General features: G+C 47.9%; 1 protein-coding gene and 1 long non-coding RNA gene across 5 annotated transcripts in view; one reads left to right on the top strand and one right to left on the bottom strand.

Moving 5' to 3' along the window:
- The window catches only part of LOC115657517 (probable E3 ubiquitin-protein ligase MID2), a 401,900-nt gene that overhangs the window by 347,640 nt on the left and 32,605 nt on the right, over positions 1–21,655 (top strand). The gene's annotated exons all lie outside the window — the stretch shown is intronic.
- Positions 5,019–15,742, bottom strand: LOC115657518. Its single transcript, XR_004001993.1, has 3 exons — positions 15,729–15,742; positions 9,557–9,559; positions 5,019–5,166 (listed from the first exon to the last, which is right to left on the bottom strand). It is a non-coding gene; the product is annotated as an uncharacterized LOC115657518 (long non-coding RNA).

A 21,655-nucleotide genomic window follows, 5' to 3' on the forward strand; every position in this document is an offset into this window, starting at 1 on the left:
GAGGGGAGATGGCTTTTATTGGTGGAGCTTTGTCCAGTGCTTTAAATATTCAGTCCTCTATTGACTCATGCTGATGATATGTTTCCACCTGTTGACATTTATGCATCACTTTGTAATGGCTGATGAGCTCCAGGCTATGATAATGTGTGTCCCATGGGCTGGTTTTCTGTAAGTCACAAGAAGTGGAAATTATCATAACATTATTTGGAAAATGGAAATTAATAGTACAGCTGGAAGGGCCCCAGGTTCTGCTCTTAGTCCAGATTAAGGATTTGTCTTGCTGGGGAGGTGATTCCTGAATAAGGCAGGGTGTGAATTTAAAGCTTTTGCAGAATAAGAATGTCCACACAATGAGTTATCCCAGAATAGCTATTCCAGTCACCTTCCCTGTATAGACAAGCTCTAACCTCTTTGACAGCAATGTTCTGGACTTACACTGCTGTAACTGAGAGCAGAGGTTGCCATCTGGTTAGGAGCTGAAGGAATCAGACCCACTTTCCATTGTTTGTCTCATAATGCATTATGATGATGAAGTACACAGAGAAATGCCTTCACTTCAGCAAAGAAATGTGTCAAGTGATTCTAAGGCAAATGCCCCATTTAGCAGGTGTTTCCCTCTGGGCTTTTAATTTTAGGAACAGTTGGAAGTGTGTGTCCTGCACACCCTCATAAGTTGGGTCTATGACAGTGGTTCCAGTTTGGATTTACAGTGGTGGCACGTCAGGCAGGGCTAGTCTGAGTTTCGGGCTAGGGCAGATCTTTGTTTGGTGTGGGTTCACACTAAGGGCTGAGATTTTATCTGCATTTGAGACGAGGGCATTGGCCGGTCCAGTTTTCAGACTCCAAGAAATTATTCTAACTAACAATAAAACACTAGTCAAATGCTAAGGAATGTCCCCTGTCTCTTCTATGAGGATCCCAATACCTCCACACACAGGATGCACCTTTTCACACTTGCCTGCCACACACATGACATAAACCACCTTTAGCACCATCCTTCTCCAGCTACTATACTTTGGGCAAACCAGTTGATCATCTATTGTAAGAGCAATTCAGCTGCTGTCATGTATTATTCAATAATTTTTAAACCTGTTTGAAGTTCAAGTTGGGAACATCTGAAAGTTTGATCTCATCGTCAGGGGAATTGATTCATCATGGGTTCTGCAGGTCTGCTGGGTGAGCACCAGCTCTCTCATCTTTCTGTTAACACACACATGTTCTGAGGAACTGGATGCTGTGTAGCAGGCAATCCCTAAACAAGAAAATCCACAGGGAATCTGTTTGGAGATTTGTATATTTTGATAGTTGTATTGTGTTTCTGTTATTCAGCGGCTCCATTGCAATCTAGCTGCTTGTCCTCCTCCAAGACAGTATCAGAGAAGAGGACAATAATCACCAGTTTTCATGCCCACCCTCAATACTGTTCTCTGCTTTGCAGCCTTCGTTCACCAGTTAGTTTTCTGACTGCATAGCAGACAGTTGTGGACTTCCCTACCATGCTGAGAGGTCTGGTCTTGCTTGCTTTTTTCGGCTGCACCCTTAGAGGCATAGTGCACCCAAGTGTTTCAGACCTTTATTTTGGTCTTATGCTGGTCTGTTCAGGCTTCTCAGTGTCATGCTAAGGGACGTAGCGTCTTTCTCTGGGCCAGGTATAAGGATGTAAATTGACAGAGAGAGGAATCATCTAGGGTGACCAGATGTCCCAATTTTTTAGGGACAGTCCTGATTTTGGATCTTTTTCTTATATAAGCTCCTATTACCCCCTACACCCTGTTCTGATTTTTCACATTTGCTGTCTGGTCACCCTAGCATCATCAGCCAGGCTTTGCATCCTGGTTACTTCTGCATAATCAGAATCGTTGACTTCTTAGCTGACTGACCAAGACTGGAACACTGTTGGTTCTGCTCTCCAGCTGAAGTAGGAAAGAAAAAGCACTGCAAAGAAAGATGTCAGGTGTGTGCTGCTTGCGGCCTGTTACCCTGGGATTATTTGCTTGGTTTGCACTTCAGCCATGCAGACCGCAATGGGTGTCTGTTCCAGCGCCAGAGATTGAGTCCTTCCTTGACGTAGGAGTCCAGATCCTCCCTAGGCAATGTTGTATTGAAAGCCAAGCCCAGATCAGGGTTTCAGTGTCTCACCGTCCCTTCTCTCTAGGACATAAATCCAGGTGACCTCAGGAGGGTTTCTGTTCCAATTCCAAACTACCCCAGGGGATCTGCGTCCCCCTCCTGAAGAAGTGCCATGGGATCAAGACTCCGGGAGGCTTTCCTCTTGTCTCCTTTGTTGTTCCTCAAGACGTAGAGGGAAGGGTCATCTACAGAGCCACCTGAAGGTGGGGGAGAATATACTGCACTCCCAAGGGGATGTAGGCTCCCATGGTGCTGTTCCCACATGCAGTCCTGCACTTTCTGCTCAGTCTGGCTCTCTGTGCCTTCAAAGAAATTCAAGCTTCATTTCCATGCTGATAGCTGGGGAGGAGAGTGACAGAGCCATAAAACCTAACACAATGCCTCTTCCCAGCAAAATGGCAGAGGCTTAATGAAGAGAGTCACCATTTACTCATTCTCTGTTGGAATCAATAGGGCTAGAACAATTAAGTGAATAAGTGCTTTTTCAGTGCTGGTTCTGCAGGCGGAAGGGAAGGAGCCAAATGAAGATACAATCTGAGAGCTTTGTAAAGTGCAGAGCCTTGGCATTTTTGCATAATGAGGTGCTTAACAAATGAGGCCACATTGTGCAGAACTCTGGCACACATCTGCAAAAGCCTGGGCTAGCATGTACCAGTAAAACTGGGGCCTGTGGCAATTGCTCAGCATACCCACAGGTTTGGTTTCCAGATCTAAAATCTACAGAAGAGGCATAAATAGGAGAGGGAGATTGCCTGGGGCTCCCAGTCCACCTCCATAGCTTCTACCAAGCCCACCAGCCTAGCTGGGCCAACCGGTAGCCTGTTGTTAACCCTTCCTTCTTTATGGCCTTTCAGAAATAGATACTTCTTCATCTCTAAGGGTACATCTACACTACAGCATAATATCGAATTAACTTAAACCGGTTTTATAAAACAAATATTATAAAGTCGAATTTACGCGTCCACACTAGGCACATTAATTCGACGGTGTGCGTCCATGGTCCGAGGCTACCATCGATTTCCGGAGCGTTGCACTGTGGGTAGCTATCCCGTAGCTATCCCATAGTTCCCGCAGTATTCCCTGACCCTTGGAATTCTGGGTTAATACCCCAATGCCTGATGGGGCAAAAATCATTGTCGCGGGTGGTTCTGGGTACAGCCTCACTCCTCCCTTCTTGAAAGCAGCAGACAGCCATTTCACACCTTTTTTACTGGGTGAACTGAGCAAACGCCATAGCACAGCAAGCATGGACCCTGCTCAGATCAATAGCACGATCGTGGACGTTGTAAACACCTCACGCATTCTCATGCTGTCTATGGTGAACCATGAACTGCAAACGCAGGAGAGGAGGAGGCAGCTACGGCAGCGCGGCGACGAGAGTGATGAGGACATGGACACTGATTTCTCCCTAACCGCGGGCTCCCGCGCTTTGGAGCTCCTGCTGGTAATGGGGGAGGTTCTACCCATTGAACGCCAATTTTGGGCCCGGGAAACAAGCACAGACTGGTGGGACCGCATAGTTTTGCAGGTGTGGGACGATTCGCAGTGGCTGCGAAACTTTCGCATGCGTAAGAGCACTTTCTTTGAACTTTGTGACTTGCTTTCCCCTGCCCTGAAACGCCATAATACCAAGATGAGACCAGCCCTCACAGTGGAGAAGTGAGTGGCAATAGCCCTCTGGAAGCTTGCACCGCCAGACAGCTACCGGTCAGTCGGGAATCAATTTGGAGTGGGAAAATCTACTGTGGGGGTTGCTGTGTTGCAAGTAGCCAAAGCAATCATTAAGCTGCTGCTACAAAAGGTTGTGACTCTGGGAAACGTGCAGGTCATAGTGGATGGCTTTGCTGCAATGGGATTCCCTAACTATGGGGGGCGATAGATGGAACCCATAACCCTATCTTGGCACCGGAGCACCAGGGCACCCAGTACATAAACCGCAAGGGATACTTTTCAATGGTGCTGCAAGCAGTGGTGGATCACAAGGGACGTTTCACCAACATCCACGTGGGATGGCCAGGAAGGGTTCATGACGCTCGCGTCTTCAGAAGCACTACTCTGTTTAAACGGCTGCAGCAAGGGACTTACTTCCCAGACCAGAAAATAACAGTTGGGGATGTTGAAATGCCTGTCGTTATCCTGGGTGACCCAGCCTACCCCTTGATGCCATGGCTCATGAAGCCATACACAGGCAGCCTGGACAGTGGTCAGGAGCTGTTCAACTACAGGCTGAGCAAGTGCAGGATGGTGGTAGAATGTGCATTTGGCCGTTTAAAAGCCTGCTGGTGAACGTTACTCACTCGCTCAGACCTCAGCCAAACCAATGTCCCCTTTGTTATTGCTGCTTGCTGTGTGCTCCACAGTCTCTATGAAAGTAAGGGGGAGACCTTTATGGCGGGGTGGGAGGCTGAGGCAAATCACCTGACCGCTGATTACATGCAGCCAGACACCAGAGCGATTAGAAGAGCTCACCAGGAAGCGGTGTGCATCAGAGAAGCCTTGAAAATGAGTTTCATCACGGGCCAGGGTACGGTGTGACTGCCGTGTTTGTTTCCCCTTCATGAACCTCCCCCGCTTTATTGACTCCTCCTGTAAGCAACCCACCCTCCCCCTTCGATTACAGCTTGCTTCTGGAAATAAAGTCACTATCATTTAAAAAGCATGTAATTATAAAAAGAGGAAGAGAATTAACAAGGTATCCCGGGTGTGGTTTGGGAGGAGGATAGGAGGGAAGAAAAAGGCCATTTCAATGTAATGACAGCCTTTTGGTTGGACTGTCCATGGGGGTGGAGTGGGTGGGTGTGGAAAGCCTTGCCCCACGCGTTCTTACACGTCTGGGTGTGGAAGATATGGAACATGATGAGTACTGAGGGTGGTTAAACATGGGCTGGAGCGGCACTCTGTGACCCCGCTGCTCTTCCTGAAGATCCACCAGACGGAGGAGGATATCAGTTTGATCACGCAGCATCTCCAGCGTTGCATCTCGCCACCGCTGATCATCCTGCCTACACCTCTGATCTTCCTGCCGCCACCTCTCATCTAAGGCATCCCTCCTATCCTCACGGTGGTCCCTCCTGTGCTCACGTTCTCTGGCATCTTTCCTGTACTTTGCTACCACGTCCTTCCTCTCCCCCAGATGAGCTCTTTCATTGCGGGTTACTGCCATGATTTCTGTGAACATTTCATCTCGTGTCCTCTTCTTCCTCCGCCTTATCTGAGACAGCCTTCGGGATGGAGTAGGGAGGCTTGAAAAATTTGCAGCTGCATGAGTGGGGGAAAATAGCGATAGAAGGATTATAAAAGATACATTTCACAGAAAAATGGTTATACTCTTTCACAGTGAACAACACTATTCACCTTACATAGCACATGTGATTTCACTACAAGATCGCATTTGGATTCTTTTAGTATTGAGTGCCTGCGGCTGTGGTGTAACAGATCAAAACAGACACAGGTCCAAGCATCACAATTCAGCTTGTAAGCGGTCATGGTAAGCCATACAAAGAGGCATATAGCTTCTCCCTGTGCTGCTTCTTTAACAAGGAGCAGCAGACGCCAAACCCTAACCCTAACCCTGGAATTGCTTTACCCCTCCCCCCACCGCGTGGCTGGTAGCTGGGAAGATTCCTGCTGGCCAAACGCTAAAAAGCTCAGCGCCATTAACCTCCCTCCCCTCCCCCCGCTTGGCTACCTGCAAGGAAGGATTTCTTTTAAGCAACAGGCAAGCAGCCCAGTAGGAATGCCCATCTCTGTCCCCTTAATAAAATTCCTTAATTTCAACCAGGTTACCATGAACGATATCACTCTGCTGAGGATAACAGAGCGAGATAAAGAACGGATGTTTCTTGAATGCCTGCAATCACCGGGACCATACACAGCTAGGCTTTGTCATGCAATGATACCCGATTACTTGCTACATGCGTGGCGTGGTAAAGTGTCCTACCATGGTGGACAGAACAAGGCTGCCTTGCCCAGAAACCTTCTGCAAAGGCTTTTGGAGTACCTCCAGGAGCGCTTCATGGAGATGTCCCTGGAGGATTTCCGCTCCATCCCCAGACATGTTAACAAACTTTTGCAGTAACTTTACTGGCTGTTAATGCATCCCAAGCCCTCAAGGCAAATCAATCATTAAAAAACGCTTGCTTTTAAACTGTGTTTTATATTTACAAAGGTACACTCACCAGAGGTCGCTTCCATGGCGTCACTGTCTGGGCTAGTGGCTTGGGAGGACTGGGAGGGTAATTCTGTCTGGGTCACAAAAAGCTCCTGGCTGTTGGGGAGAATGGAGTGCTGTGTGCTCTCTGCAAGCTCATCCTCCTGTTCCTCCTCCTCCTCTTCCCCCTCCGCTGAATCCTCATCCATGGTTGAGATTATAACCCCCACTTCGGAATCCATGGACAAGGGGGGGGTAGTGGTGGCGCAGCCCCCTAAAATTGCATGCAGCTCAGCGTAGAAGCAGCATGTTTTTGGCCCTGATCTGGATCTTCCGTTTGCTGCTTTGGTTTTCTGGTAGGCTTGTCTGAGCTCCTTCACTTTCACTCTGCACTGCACTGCCCTGGTGTGGCCTCTCTCCTTCATGGTATTGGAAATTTTTTCAAAAGTTTTTTCATTTCATCTTTTGGAACGGAGTTCTGTTAGCACTGAATCCTCTCCCCATATAGCGATAAGATCCAGAACCTCTCGTGCGATCCATGCTGGAGCTCTTTTTCTATTCTCAGGAGACTGCATTGTTACCTGTGCTGATGAGCTCTGCATGGTCACCTGTGCTGATGAGAGCTCCACACTGGCCAAACAGGAAATGCAATTCAAAAGTTCACGGGGCTTTTCCTGTATACCTGGCCAGTGCATTAATGTTCAGTTACCTATCCAGAGCGGCCAGTGGTGCACTGTGGGATACCGCCCGGAGGCCAATAACTTCGATTTGTGGCCACACTAACCCTAAATCAATATGTTAATATCGATTTTAGCGTTACTCCTCTCTTTGGGGAGGAGTACAGAAATCGATTTAAGGAACCCTTTAAATCAATTTAAAGTGCATTGTAGTGTGGATGGGTACAGCGTTAAATCGATTTAACGCTGTTAAAATCGGTTTAACAGCGTAGTGTGGACCAGGCCTAATATAAATACCTCTTCAGCTTCAGTTCCTTGTAGAGACAGCATGCAGTTCTTATTGATGGATGGCATTTGCTAGACATCTCTGGCAATCTGATCTCCAGTGCCCTAAGGAGTGTGTGACTATGGCATGTTTGCATTGCCCAATGTTGGTTGTACAGACCAGGAGGCTGGTACCCTTTGGACTTACCTCTGCTGGTATGACAAGTGGGATAGCTGATCCTGTTGAGCTTAATTGTAAATTACTCCCCTGCTGAGAAGGAAAGGACAGCTTGGTACACTGACTGGCCTATTAACTATCTTTGTCTCACTGACAAAGTACTGCTTAGGTAAACGGAAAAACACATCTGGTCTAAATATTAATGCCCAGCCACAGTGGAACTGAAACACATGCAATTAAACTGCAGGGAGGTGAAGCAGAGTGAGAAATTATCTGTAGAGTATGACAAAGAATATTTCTTTAAAAGACAAAAGCAGTTTCAAAGTGTCATATTTTCAAGGAGCTGTGATTTAGGTGGAGACACCGAACGCGTTGGGGCCAGTGAGTGGAAATGGCAGACACCTGACTATCCTGGGCTTGCAAAAGGAGAGGACATCTCAGAGCGGTTACCTTGGAAATTATTAGCGACAAATCCCAAAGCTTTACAAATGAGATGTACATTGAAAGAGACAGGTTAGAAATAGACTCGAAAGGGAAGGAAAAACCATCCAAGCTGCAGACAAGCTGAGAAGGGGAATATTTCCAGTTGTGGTTGAGAGAACAAATGAAAAAACAGTCTTCTAGTTTTTGAAGTACAGTCCCAAGGAAAACTAGCAGGGGATTTGAAGAGAATTTTCTCTAGCTCTTCTGTGCAGCCAGCAGGAGGGCACCGCGCTAAGTACCCAGTGAAGTGCCTGTCCAGAGTCTGATTCCGGCACAGCAGGAGCCTTTGTGCTCTTCAAGACACCAAGTTAATTTGACAAGGTATGTCCATGTGCCCACATGAAAGGAGAGACAGGAAAGGGACAAAGCAGGCTCCAGTAGCCCAACATACAAACAAAGACCCTTTTAGGTGCTGAAAGAGAAGCCTTAAAATGATCCTGCCTTGAGGGTTTTACCCTGACAGTGCCCTGTGGCTTCCATCCAGCTATTTCTGCACCCGTGTCTCTGCAGCATTACAGGTGTGGACAAAGTGTGCCCTGGCGATAGCGTGACAGATTCATGGCCCACACATTGGGACACAGGGCTCTTCTGTTGAGATGTCAGGTGCTCAAGCTCAGTGTTGGGATGCCGAGGGTATTTCTAATGTCACACTAAGGTTAAATCAGGGTTGTCTAGTCAGCATCAATCTAGAAGTATAACAGGGTTTGGAGTAGCTCTCTGAAGCTGAGGGAAGTAGGGGCGGAGACTGAGAGATCCTGTAGGGACAGCCCAGGCAGCTAGAGAGAGCTTTGGTTGATGCTTTTGCTTTGATGGGTGTAGCTGAGACTTGGAGCCCCATGGATGAGTTGGGAGTGTCTCTGGTGTTCTCAGAAAGAGAGGTGCAGCTTCAGAGTGGGGGAGAGGTCAGCCCCAGAAGGAACTCAACAGGCTTTCCATCTCTTGTGCTGAAATGTTTGTAAAATTTCTCTTAGGTTCACAGGGATCAGTGCTCCCAGCCATACCACATACATAATGAGAAGCCTAAGGTTTGGCTTCATTGATTTTGTGGCCAGAATCATAGACTATCAGGGTTGAAATGGATCTCAGGAGGTCATCTAGTCCAACCTGCTGCTCAAAGCAAGACCAATCCCCAGACAGATTTTTACCCCAGTTCCCTAAATGGCCCCGTCAAGGATTGAACTTACAACCCTGGGTTTAGCAGGCTAATGCTCAAATCACTGAGCTATCCCTCCCCCCAGAACCATTGTGATCATCTAGACTGACCGCCTGTATAACGCAGACGAGAGAACTGCCCCACAGTGATTCCTAGAGCAGAGCTTTTAGAAAAACATCCCATCTTGATTTAAAATTGTCAGTGATGAAGAATCCACCACAACTCTTGGTGAATTGTTTCAATGGTTAGTTGCTCTCAGTGTTATAAATTTACGCCTTATTGTGAGTCAGAATTTGTCTAGCTTCAACTCCCAGCCATTGGATCATGTTAGACCTTTGCTAGACTGTACAGCCCATTATTCACTCCTCACATAGATACTTACAGACAAAATCAAGTCACCCCTTAACCTTCTCTTTATTAAGCAAAATAGATTCACCTCTGAGTCTGTCACTATAAAGCAGGTTTTCTAACCTTTTAATCATTCTTGTGGTTCTTCTCTGAACCCTCTCCCATTTATCAACATCCTTCTTGAATTATGGGCACCAGAACTAAACAGAGTATTCCAGCAACAGTCGCACGAGTGCCAAATACTTCAAATATTCAAGGTTCTTCTGTTTGTACATCCCAGGATGTACTGAACACTGTAACTGAACACCAAAGTTTCAAACTGACCAGTTAACCACAGACCTCATTTGGAACCAGAAGTACGCAATCAGGCAGCAACAGAGACAAAAAAAAAAAAAATACAGTACAGTACTAAAAAACTAAAGGGAAAGCAGCATTTTTCTTCTGCATAGTGAACTTTCAAAGCTATATTAAGTCAATGTTTGGTTGTAAACTTTTGAAAGAACCATAACGATTTGGTCAGAGTTGCGAAGAGCCTCCAATTCCCAAGGTGTTCGTAATTCTGAGGTTTACTGTAGCTCTTTTGGCCATTGGAGTTCATGTTCAGCTGATTATCTCCTGCTCCCCCTCCTCCTCCTCCTTCTCCCCCGCCCCCAAGTAAAGGTCTATCTATCCTGTGTGCTAGCAGATGACAATATCTGAAATTTCGGAGGAAGGAGAAATCCTTCCCCCCACTGGATCTTAACCAATGATATAATATTGTTGGTTTTACAAGGAATTATCCTCTCTTGACCCCAGCAGGCAATCAGCTTATTTTTGACTCCAGCAGGCAGTCAGTTTGCTATCCCTATCATTGTCTTAGCTTCCATAGCTACCATTGCTATTAATGATCATGAAGCTACCCATGGTGATGCGCAAGAATCCTGCATCTGCCCTGGCATGGAATCCAAACTCTCCTTTGCCCTTTCATTTCCATCAGTGTTTCTGTGTCATTGACCCTCCTAATTAACTTTCAAAGTTTTCCTTGAGGCATCAGCAACTCTTTAGGAAAAAACAAACTCCCTATTTCCTCTGTAACCCAGCACACCCATAAACCCAGCCAGGATTTCCTCCTCTGAGTTCAGTACATTTCTTCAGTTCCTGAAACTCTCTAGGGAAGGAAAGTAAAATTCAAATAATCAACAGCCCAGAAGGTGTATCCTTGTAGTGTCTGGCCTCAGAGTTGGTTGGCCTCCTGCTTAGGTGGTGCAGGAGCAGCATGTGACTAAAGGGACTAGTCTAATAAGCTGAATTTGTGAGATCAAAGCTACCTGACTGACAGAACTGGAATAAATGTTAATCAAATGTGACAGCAGAAGCTGTCCTAGCTCCCTGACAAACAGCACTGTACTGAAGACATGTTATCAGGAATGAGGAGGTGTCTGCTAACTTGAGAGCAAAGGTGAGCTGGGGAGGCTTGGGACATTGAGCAGGGAGCGGAGGTGCTGCTCTGCCTGCATTCTCTGTTGTGGAATGAAAAGGCCATGCTAGACACTGCAGGAAGTAGTTTTACCCTGTGCCCCTGGGGACAAGTGACTGGATGGCACCTAAGGGTTCCTCTCCAGCTCTCAGTAATCTCATCCTGTTACCTTTTTTGCAGCCCTTTGGCACTAAAGGTTTTATTCTCTTGCTTTGTAGCAGCACCTTTGAAGTGGCTTATATCTCCTCTTTTCTTTCTTTGCTGACTTCTCTGTGTCCCTTAGGAGATTGAGATAGTGCTGTTTCAGATACATGTAAGAATCAAATAGCTCTTGGTATTTTACTTCCTTGTTTGTATGAGATCTTCAGTGGTATCTGAGCACAGCCTATGGAGAGGGGTAGCACAAACACCATTATCCAAACCTCCATTAGCTGAACCTTTGTTTTCCTAAACAGGGTGAAATCCCTGGATGTTCACTTGCTTTTTAATTCTCCAAAGCCTTGGTTGTCATTAACAATTGTTCATTGTCCCTCTGCTTATGGAGAGTGTAATGTGCCACTGTAAGTTCGGTGAATGCTGAGAGGGGTCACAGGATAGTGGATGTGAGGTGGCAGGTGACTAAGAGCCTGTTCATTTGTTTAATTTTCTAGTGCCAGGGAGGTATTTTTTTAAGGCAAGTCAGATTTTGGAGCTAAGCTGCAAGACAGCATCCCTTTGAAATGTCCTTGCACCAACAGCAAGGCTTGCAATACCAGCCACTTTGCTCAGTAACTGTGATATTCAGAGTCAATCCTTGTTTTGTGGATTGTACTTGGAGCCCATGGGCTAGGAGTCACACTCATAAATCTGAGGCCAAGGTTTGGCACCATTTGTTTGTATCCACCTCCCAATCAGGTCATCATTACAACAACAAAAGTGACTGTCTCTTTCCTGACAGAGTGAAGAATTTCAGCTCTAATTTGCAAAGAGCTTGTCTCTTTCCATTATTGCAGGAAAAAGACAGATACGGAAATATTACAATAACTGGGGGGTTGAGAATAGGCCTTTTCCAACTGGCAGCTTTATTTTCAGGCTTCTCATTTCAGTTATCTTGCAAATTGGACACTGTGAAAAGTAAACACTCACTGGCACCAGATTTCACAGGCTATAGCATTACAGAGGACACATGCAGCTTTCCAGACTGGCTGATGTTACCCCAGTATCTTCAGTGTTCCCTATTCCTGGCTCGGCAACTGTCTTACAGAGTGACATTGGCCAGGTCATGTCACCTCCCTGAGCCTCAGTTTTCTCAGCTGAAAATGGAGATAGCAACACCAGCCTTTGCAAAGTGCTTTGAAATCTAGGGGTGCAAAGTGAAGCACTGAGTGAAAATGCTGAGAATTACACCATTATTATTAACTTCCCTATGGTTAGTACAAGGAACACTCCAAAAACGGAGGTAACTTTATTTAGTTAGCTAAGGCTAAGTCTACACTACATACTACTGGCAGTGGTGTGTAGGTTATGTGTAGCTATATACTGCAGTGAAAAACAAGCTGCATCCACACTATGGTGTGTAGCTACACCTGTTGGTTAGTGACAGGCTCTGTCAGAGGGGAGGCAGCGGGGAAAGGCTTTGCTTCAGGAGCCTTTCCTTGCTGCAGTGGAAGGCTCCAACAATGGGGAGCTGGCAGAGCCTTTCCTCACTGCCAGAGTCATTCCCTGCAGCAGGGAGAGACTCTGGCAGCAGTGAGACACTACAGTGCTATTTTTGGTCTTTGGCTTTTCAATTTAAAAACTTAAATTTTGTCAGGAAGAATGTCCAACCTTTTCCAGAGGAGCTAGAAATGGTTACCAGCTAATAAAAGTGAAAACGCACATCTAAATGTCTAAAACTTAATCTAGCAAGTTTTGTTTCAAGGCTCTGTTTAAGATGGCCTTTCTCATCCATAGTTTGCCAGCAAGATTGTGACTGACCCTCAGAATGTCTCTCAAAGACACTGTGATTTTGACTTCTTAGGTGAAAGAGATAATTTTGGGTTCTTCTTCAAGGTCTGGTCCTGATCTGTATTCCACAGGTGGAGTACACATGCGCACCATGGGCCCCAATCCAGAAATGTTAACAACCAGCACCCGTTGGCCCTCACATGCACGGTAGGTCTCCTCATGCTCCTACCTAGGGCATAACAGGCAGTGCGGGCTAATGCCTTCTCTCCGCCACATGGCCTGAGTTGGAATCTGCAGATTTCTCCAGCTTTTCATAGAACCTGTAAATAGATTTGTAAATAGTTTGTTATGCTTCTTGGTCTATTACTATAATTAGAGTTTTATCATATAGTTAGTGTATCTTGTTTTTCCTGGTTGGGGACTCCCTCCCAGTGGTCTGGGACTATGCCCAGAATCCTGGGGTTCAAGAACTGCGCCTCTTGCCCTATCACTCCTTCTCCATCAGCGATGACTGCCAATGCAGCTTCTACTGCTTGGGTGAGATGCATATCTCAGGCTATGTCTACACTACAGGATAATTTTGAATTAACATAAACCGGTTTTATAAAACAGATATTATAAAGTCGATTGCACGCGGCCACACTAGGCACATTAATTCGGCGGTGTGCGTCCATGGTCCGAGGCTAGCATCAATTTCCGGAGCGTTGCACTGTGGGTAGCTATTCTGTAGCTATCCTATAGTTCCTGCAGACTCCCCTGCCCCTTGGAATTCTGGGTGGAGATCCCAGTGCCTGATGGGGCAAAAATCATTGTCGCGGGTGGTTCTGGGTACAGCCTCACCCCTCCCTTCCTGAAAGCAGCAGACAACCATTTCGCACCTTTTTTCCTGGGTGAACTGAGCAAACGCCATAGCACAGCAAGCATTGACCCTGCTCAGATCAATAGCGCAATCGTGGACGTTGTAAACACCTCGTGCATTCTCGTGCAGTCTAAGGTGAACCATGAACTGCAAAGGCAGGCGAGGAGGAGGCAGCTACGGCAGCGCGGCGACAAGAGTGATGAGGACATGGACACTGAATTCTCCCTAACTGCGGGCCCCTGCGCTTTGGAGCTCCTGCTGGTAATGGGGGAGGTTCTACCCATTGAACGCTGATTTTGGGCCTGGGAAACAAGCACAGACTGGTGGGACCGCATAGTTTTGCAGGTGTGGGACGATTCACAGTGGCTGCGAAACTTTCTCATGCGTAAGAGCACTTTCTTTGAACTTTGTGACTAGCTTTCCCCTGCCCTGAAAAGCCATAATACCAGGATGAGAGCAGCCCTCACAGTGGTGAAGTGAGTGGCAATAGCCCTCTGGAAGCTTGCACCGCCAGACAGCTACCGGTCAGTCGGGAATCAATTTGGAGAGGGAAAATTACTGTGGGGGCTGCTGTGCTGCAAGTAGCCAAAGCAATCATTAAGCTGCTGCTACGAAAGGTTGTGACTCTAGGAAATGTGCAGGTCATAGTGGATGGCTTTGCTGCAATGGGATTCCCTAACTATGGGGGGGCGATAGATGGAACCCGTATCCCTATCTTGGCACCAGAGCACCAGGGCACCCAGTACATAAACCGCAAGGGGTACTTTTCAATGGTGCTGCAAGCACTGGTGGATCACAAGGGATGTTTCACCAACATCCACGTGGGATGGCCAGGAAGGGTTCATGACGCTCGCGTCTTCAGAAGCACTACTCTGTTTAAACGGCTGCAGCAAGGGACTTATTTCCCGGACCAGAAAATAACAGTTGGGGATGTTGAAATGCCTGTCGTTATCCTGGGTGACCCAGCCTACCCCTTGATGCCATGGCTCATGAAGCCATACACAGGCAGCCTGGACAGTGGTCAGGAGCTGTTCAACTACAGGCTGAGCAAGTGCAGGATGGTGGTAGAATGTGCATTTGGCCGTTTAAAAGCCTGCTGGTGAACGTTACTCACTCGCTCAGACCTCAGCCAAACCAATGTCCCCTTTGTTATTGCTGCTTGCTGTGTGCTCCACAGTCTCTGTGAAAGTAAGGGGGAGACCTTTATGGCGGGGTGGGAGGCTGAGGCAAATCACCTGACCGCTGATTACACGCAGCCAGACACCAGGGCGATTAGAAGAGCTCACCAGGAAGCAGTGTGCATCAGAGAAGCCTTGAAAACGAGTTTCATCACGGGCCAGGGTACGGTGTGACTGCTGTGTTTGTTTCCCCTTCATGAACTTCCCCCCCTTTATTGACTCCTTGCCTGTAAGCAACCCTCCCTCCCCCTTCGATTACAGCTTACTTAAGAAAATAAAGTCACTATCGTTTAAAAAGCATTTATTCTTTATTAAAAGTCATTCCCTGTAAGCAACCTACCCTCCCCCTTCGATTACAGCTTGCTTAAGGAAATAAAGTCACTATCGTTTGAAAAGCAGGTATTCTTTATTAAAAGTCATTCCCTGTAAGCAACCCACCCTCCCCCTTCGATTACAGCTTGCTTCTGGAAATAAAGTCATTATCGTTTAAAAAGCATGTAATTATAAAAAGAGGAAGAGAATTAACAGGGTATCCCGCGTGTGGTTTGGGAGGAAGATAGGAGGGAAGGAAAAGGCCATTAAGGCCATTTCAATGTAATGACAGCTTTTTGGTTGGACTGTCCACGGGGGTGGAGTGGACGGGTGCATAAAGCCTTCCCCCACGCGTTCTTACACATCTGGGTGAGGAAGATACAGAACATGGTGAGTACTGAGGGGGTTAAACATGGGCTGGAGCGGCACTCTGTGACCCCGCTGCTCTTCCTGAAGATCCACCAGATGGAGGAGGATATCAGTTTGATCACGCAGCAGCTCAAACATTGCATCCCGCCACTGCTGATCTTCCTGCCTACACCTCTGATCTTCCTGTCGCCACCTCTCATCTCGAGCATCCCTCCTATCCTCACGTTGGTCCCTCCTGTCCTCACGTTCACTGGCATCTTTCCTGTACTTTGCTACCACGTCCTTCCACTCCCCCAGATGAGCTCTTTCATTGCGGGTTACTGCCATGATTTCTGTGAACATTTCATCTCATGTCCTCTTCTTCCTCCGCCTTATCTGAGCTAGCCTTCGGGATGGAGTAGGGAGGCTTGAAAAATGTGCAGCTGCATGAGGGAGCGTAAATAGGGAGAGAAGGATTTAAAAAGACATGTTTTACAGAACAATGGTTATACTCTTTCACAGTGAACAACAATACTCACCTTACATAGCACATGTGATTTCACTACAAGGTCGCATTTGGAAACTTTTAATATTGAGTGCCTGCGGCTCTGGTGTTACAGATCTCACAGACGCAGGTCTGGGTATCACAATTCAGCTTGCATGCGGTCATGGTAAGCCATAGCTTCTCCAGCCTTCATATACACAGTGCCCTGCTTCTTTCCTGTTAACAAGCAGCAGCAGACGCCAACCCTTCCCTTCCCCAATCCAATTCTCTAGGATTGCTTTACCCCTCCCGCCACTGCATGGCTGGTATCATGGAAGATCACTGCTAATCACCCCCCTTCCTCCGCCCCCCAAACGTGTGGCTGGTAGCTGGGAAGATTCCTGCTGGCCAAACGCTAAAAAGCTCAGCGCCATTACCCCACCCCTCCCCCCGCTTTGCTACATGCAAGGAAGACTTTCTTTTAAGCAACAGCCCAGTAGGAAAATGGCCATCTCTCTGTCCCCTTAATTAAATTCCTTAATTTCAACCAGGTTACCATGAACGATATCACTCTGCTGAGGATAACAGAGCGAGATAAAGAACGGATGTTTCTTGAATGCCTGCAATCACTGGGACCATACGCAGCTAGGCTTTGTCATGCAATGATACCCGATTACTTGCTACATGCATGGCGTGGTAAAGTGTCCTATCATGGTGAACGGAACAAGGCTGCCTTGCCCAGAAACCTTCTGCAAAGGCTTTTGGAGTACCTCCAGGAGCGCTTCATGGAGATGTCCCTGGAGGATTTCCGCTCCATCCCCAGACATGTTAACAAACTTTTGCAGTAACTTTACTGGCTGTTAATGCATCCCAAGCCCTCATGGCAAATCAATCATTAAAAAATGCTTGCTTTTAAACCATGCTTTATATTTACAAAGATACACTCACCAGAGGTCGCTTCCATGGCTTCACTATCTGGGCTAGTGGTTTGGGAGGACTGGGAGGGTAATTCCGTCTGGGTCACGAAAAGCTCCTGGCTGTTGGGGCTAATGGAGTGCTGTGTGCTCACTGCAAGGTTGTCCTCCTCTTCCTCCTCCTCCTCCTCATCTTCCCCCTCTGCTGAATCCTCAGCCACGGTTGAGATTATAACCTCCACCTCGGAATCCATGGACAAGGGGGGGGTAGTGGTGGCGCAGCCCCCTAAAATTGCATGCAGCTCAGCGTAGAAGCGGCATGTTTTTGGCCCTGACCCAGATCTTCCGTTTGCTGCTTTGGTTTTCTGGTAGGCTTGTCTGAGCTCCTTCACTTTCACTCTGCACTGCACTGAGTCCCTGGTGTGGCCTCTCTCCTTCATGGTATTGGAAATTTTTTCAAAAGTTTTTTCATTTCATCTTTTGGAACGGAGTTCTGTTAGCACTGAATCCTCTCCCCATATAGCGATAAGATCCAGAACCTCCCGTGCGGTCCATGTTGGTGCTCTTTTTCTATTCTCAGGAGACTGCATTGTTACCTGTGCTGATGAGCTCTGCGTGGTCACCTGTGCTGATGAGAGCTCCACGCTGGCCAAACAGGAAATGCAATTCAAAAGTTCGCGGGGCTTTTCCTGTATACCTGGCCAGTGCATCAGAGTTCAGATACCTGGCCAGAGCGGTCAGTGGTGCACTGTTGGATACCACCCAGAGGCCAATAACTTCGATTTGCGGCCACACTAACCCTAAACCGATATGTTAATATCGATTTTATCGTTACTCCTCTCTTTGGGGAGGAGTACAGAAATCGATTTAAAAAGCCCTTTAAATCGATATAAAGTGCATTATAGTGTGGATGGGTACAGCGTTAAATCGATTTAACACTGTTAAAATCGGTTTAACTGCGTAATGTGGACCAGGCCTTAGTGAAGTGCAGTATGTGTTGCTTGTTTCCATAAGAACTCCTGAAGCTCATGAGCTTTGCCTAAGGAAACACCTGATGGAGAAGGCTATGAGGCTCATCACTGATTTAGGCCAAGGAAACCCCCCTGTACATCAACCCCAACTGCCGATCAGCACCCCTCCAAGCACGTGCTTAGAAGTGGAGTCTGCATTTCCTAAGCCCAAGGAATTTTTGTTCTGACTTCTGCCATTCCACCCCCAACTTTCTGGAGGTAGAGGCAGAGACGACTAGGTCACACCATCAAAGACCACCCTGGCTCAAAGAGGCTGGACCTTGTGGGGAGAAGAGTCTTTTCCTCTGTGGGCCTGCAATTTCCTGTCGCTAACTATCAGGCTCTGTTAGCGAAATACAACATGTACAACTATTCCAGGCTGGTGGACTTTAAGGACAAGCTCCCCACAGAAGACATAGCCCAGTTCCAGTTCTTCATAGAGGAAGGCAAGTTAGTGCAGTAGAGGCAGCAAATATGGCATCCAGAGGGCTGGCAATTGGCATATTCATGAGGAGGGATTCTAGGTACAATTGGCAGGTTTCCCTAGGAAAGTCCAGAACTCCACTCAGGGCCTTCCCTTGATGAGTCAAATCTCTTAAACAAGAAAACAGACGAGTCCCTACACTTGTTACAGAACTCGAGATCGACCTCACACTCCTTGGGGTTCTACATTCCAGCCCCATGGAGGAAACACCAGAGACAAACCTGTAAACCAAGGCCACCTCTTCCTCATGCGTTCTGCCAGCGTCCACCGAGCCTCTGCAGAGACCTCAGAGGGTTCAGAGGCCTCAGCCCCCTCTGTCACCATGCCATGTACCCATGCCCAGTCACCTGCAAAGGGCTACTTTTGATGTCTCAGTCAAGCCCCTTCTAGCACCACTGATGCCAACCATCTCTTCTCCCATTATTTTCAGGAGCCATCTTATGCAGTTTGCCACAACTGAGAATTGATCACAACAGACAATTAGATCTCAGAAATTATCCATCAAGGATACTCCATGGAGTTCCTCTTCCTCCCCCACTCACAAGCCCCCTTCAGGAACCACTCTCATGAGGTGATCCTTCAACTAGAGGCGAACCCTCCAGCAGCAAGGGTCAACAGAGCATGTCTCATCTCAGTATCAAGGAAGAGGGTTCTATTCCCCATATTTCCTAGTTTGCCAAAAAGGAGGAGAGTGGAGACCCATTCTAGACCTTCAGCAACTCAACATCTTCATTCAAATATTGGAATTCCGGATGGTTATATTAGCAGAGGGGATGTGGTTTACAGCTCTTGACGTGAAGGATGCATATTTTCATATAGACATTCCTCCCTCCCCCAGGAGGTTTCTGTGGTTTATGGTGGGCCAAAAATATTTCCAGTTTAGAGTCTTCCCCTTTGGGTTTGCGACAGCACCCATAGTGTTCACTCTGTTGGCTGCAGGGCATCCTGGGAGTTGTAGGGGATGCAGTTCAGCCAGAGATCATGACCCTTAGGGGAGAATGGGGGCACATGGGATGTGGAACTACACCTGCCAGCAGTCACCATGGCTGCTCAGGTGGACAGAGATATTAATGTCGATCTCCTCTGAAAGATTTTGACATTTGTGATTCAAACATTTTCAGAACTTTGTGCTGCACATGAGGTTTCGATATATCAGCTTTCATCCCCGTTCAGGATGCAAACACATGTTGAAATATTGGACGGAACATTCGGTCAGCTCTAGAACTGACTATTGTCAGGAGTTGAGATGTGGGGGAGAGTTTTTGGGTGTGTCTGCAGTGCAGCTGGGAGCATGCTTCCCAGCACGGGCAGACGGACACGGGCTAGCACTGTTTGAGCAAGTGTGCTAAAATAGCAGCGTAACCGAGGATAGCATGGGCAGCAGCTCAGGGTGGCCATCTTAGTACAAACCTGCATGGACCCCCAGGTACATACACAATCCCTTGCCCAGGCCACAGCTACCCCCAGCTACAGTGCTATTTTCAGAGCACTAGCTCAGGCAGAGCTAGCATATCTGTCTCCCATGCTGAGAAGCACACACCCAACTTCAGTGTAGATACACCTTTGAGGGATGTCTATATTGCAGTTAGACACCTACGTCTAGCCCATGCCTGCTGACTTGGGCTCGCACGGCTCAGGCTAAGGGGCTGTTTCACTGCAGTAGAGATGTTCAGGATCCTGCTACGACCCAAGCTCTGAAACCCTCCCACTTCACAATGTCCTAGAGCCCAGGCTCCAGCCTGAGCCAGAATATCTATACCACAATGAAACAACCCCTTAGTTTGAGCCCTGCAAGCCCAAGTCAGCTGGCCCAGTGTCTAACTGCAGTCTAGACATACCCTTAGGGATTCTGCTTGTGCTGGGTCCAGGCCGCCCAGAGGATTCAGGGGGCCTGGGGTCTTGCCGCTGAACTGCAGCTGAAGACCCGGCACTTTGGCAGCGGGTCCCAGGGCATAAGGACCCCCTGCTGTGAATGTTTGGGGCACTTCAGCGGCGGGTCCCAGAGCGGAAGGATCCCCCACCACCGAATTGCCGCCAAAGACCCGGCACTTTGGCGGCGGGTCCCAGGGTGGAAGGACCCCGCGCCGCAGGTCTTCGGGGCACTTCAGTGGCAGGGGGTCCTTCCACTCTGGGACCCACCACCAAATTGCCGCTGAAGACCTGGAGCGGAAGAAGCTCCCGGGGCCTGGGCCGTGCAAGAGTTTTCCAGAGCCCCCGGAGTGAGTGAAGGACCCCACTCCAGGAGCCTCGAAAAACTCTTATGGGGGCCCCTGTGGGGCCCAGGGCCTGGGGCAAATTGCCCCATTTGCCCCCCCCCATGGGCGGCCCTGGCTGGGTCACAGCAGGTACTGGGAACACCACTTGCCTTTCCCGGACAGCTTGGTGGGTGCAGCTCAATGGAGATCGAAAGGGAGGCTATCCCTCTGGTGTATGCAGCCGGCCTTCTGCATGAGCCAGTCCAGATTGGCTAGCCCAGCTGCAGCGCCAGCTCACCACTGCTATTTGTGCAGGGAAGATTTATGGCGCCGGGTTACGTTCTGGGAAAGGATGGCTCATTATATGCTGTCTATATTTCTCACCGTACAGTTCATCGCGAGCACAATAACCATCTCTCTCCTGCTGTCTGGCTGCTGTTGAAGCCCTCCAGTGCTATCAGTAGTGCCCATCTCCAGCTGCCATCCTTCCCATCCTTTCCTTGTCATCTGTGCTCAAGTCTGAAGCAAAAGAAAATGGCCTGCTTTCTAAACAGTGAAGCGATTCATTAGTGAGCCTGTGTTTCAGTCTCTGGCTCCTCTGCCTCTTTCAGCCCGTTAGAGAGTATCACTAAAACTCTTGCTTTAACAACTCTGGCATTTTTACAGCAGCGCCCAGCCAGCATCAGAGCACCCTGCAGACAACGGACTTGCCCTTTCAGCACCACTGTGAGCTACACAAGCGTTACTATCTGTTCTATGGATGGGGACGCTGAGGCACTGAGAGGGAAGTGAGTAACCCAGGCTCACTCCACATGCCCATAGTAGAGCTGAGAACAGGGTCCAGGTCTCCTGAATGCCAGTCGCATGCTGTAATCACACTCCCTATCTAGTGCCAGTCACTGTCCAGATTCTATTGCTATAATAACCATGGGGCTGGGCCAAACTGTTAGAATCTCAGTTTGGCTCTCAGGATGCATTCTGCCCCCTCCCGTGTTTCTCCCCAGTTAGCCCTATTTTTCCTATGTGTTTTCCCTTTAATCTAAGTTCTTAATGATCCACTGATCAGTTAATTCTGACTCCTGCAGCTCTGTGAAGGACTAGGGGCC

The sequence above is a fragment of the Gopherus evgoodei genome, chromosome 9 (assembly GCF_007399415.2).
Source record: "Gopherus evgoodei ecotype Sinaloan lineage chromosome 9, rGopEvg1_v1.p, whole genome shotgun sequence".
Classification (NCBI taxonomy): domain Eukaryota; kingdom Metazoa; phylum Chordata; order Testudines; family Testudinidae; genus Gopherus; species Gopherus evgoodei.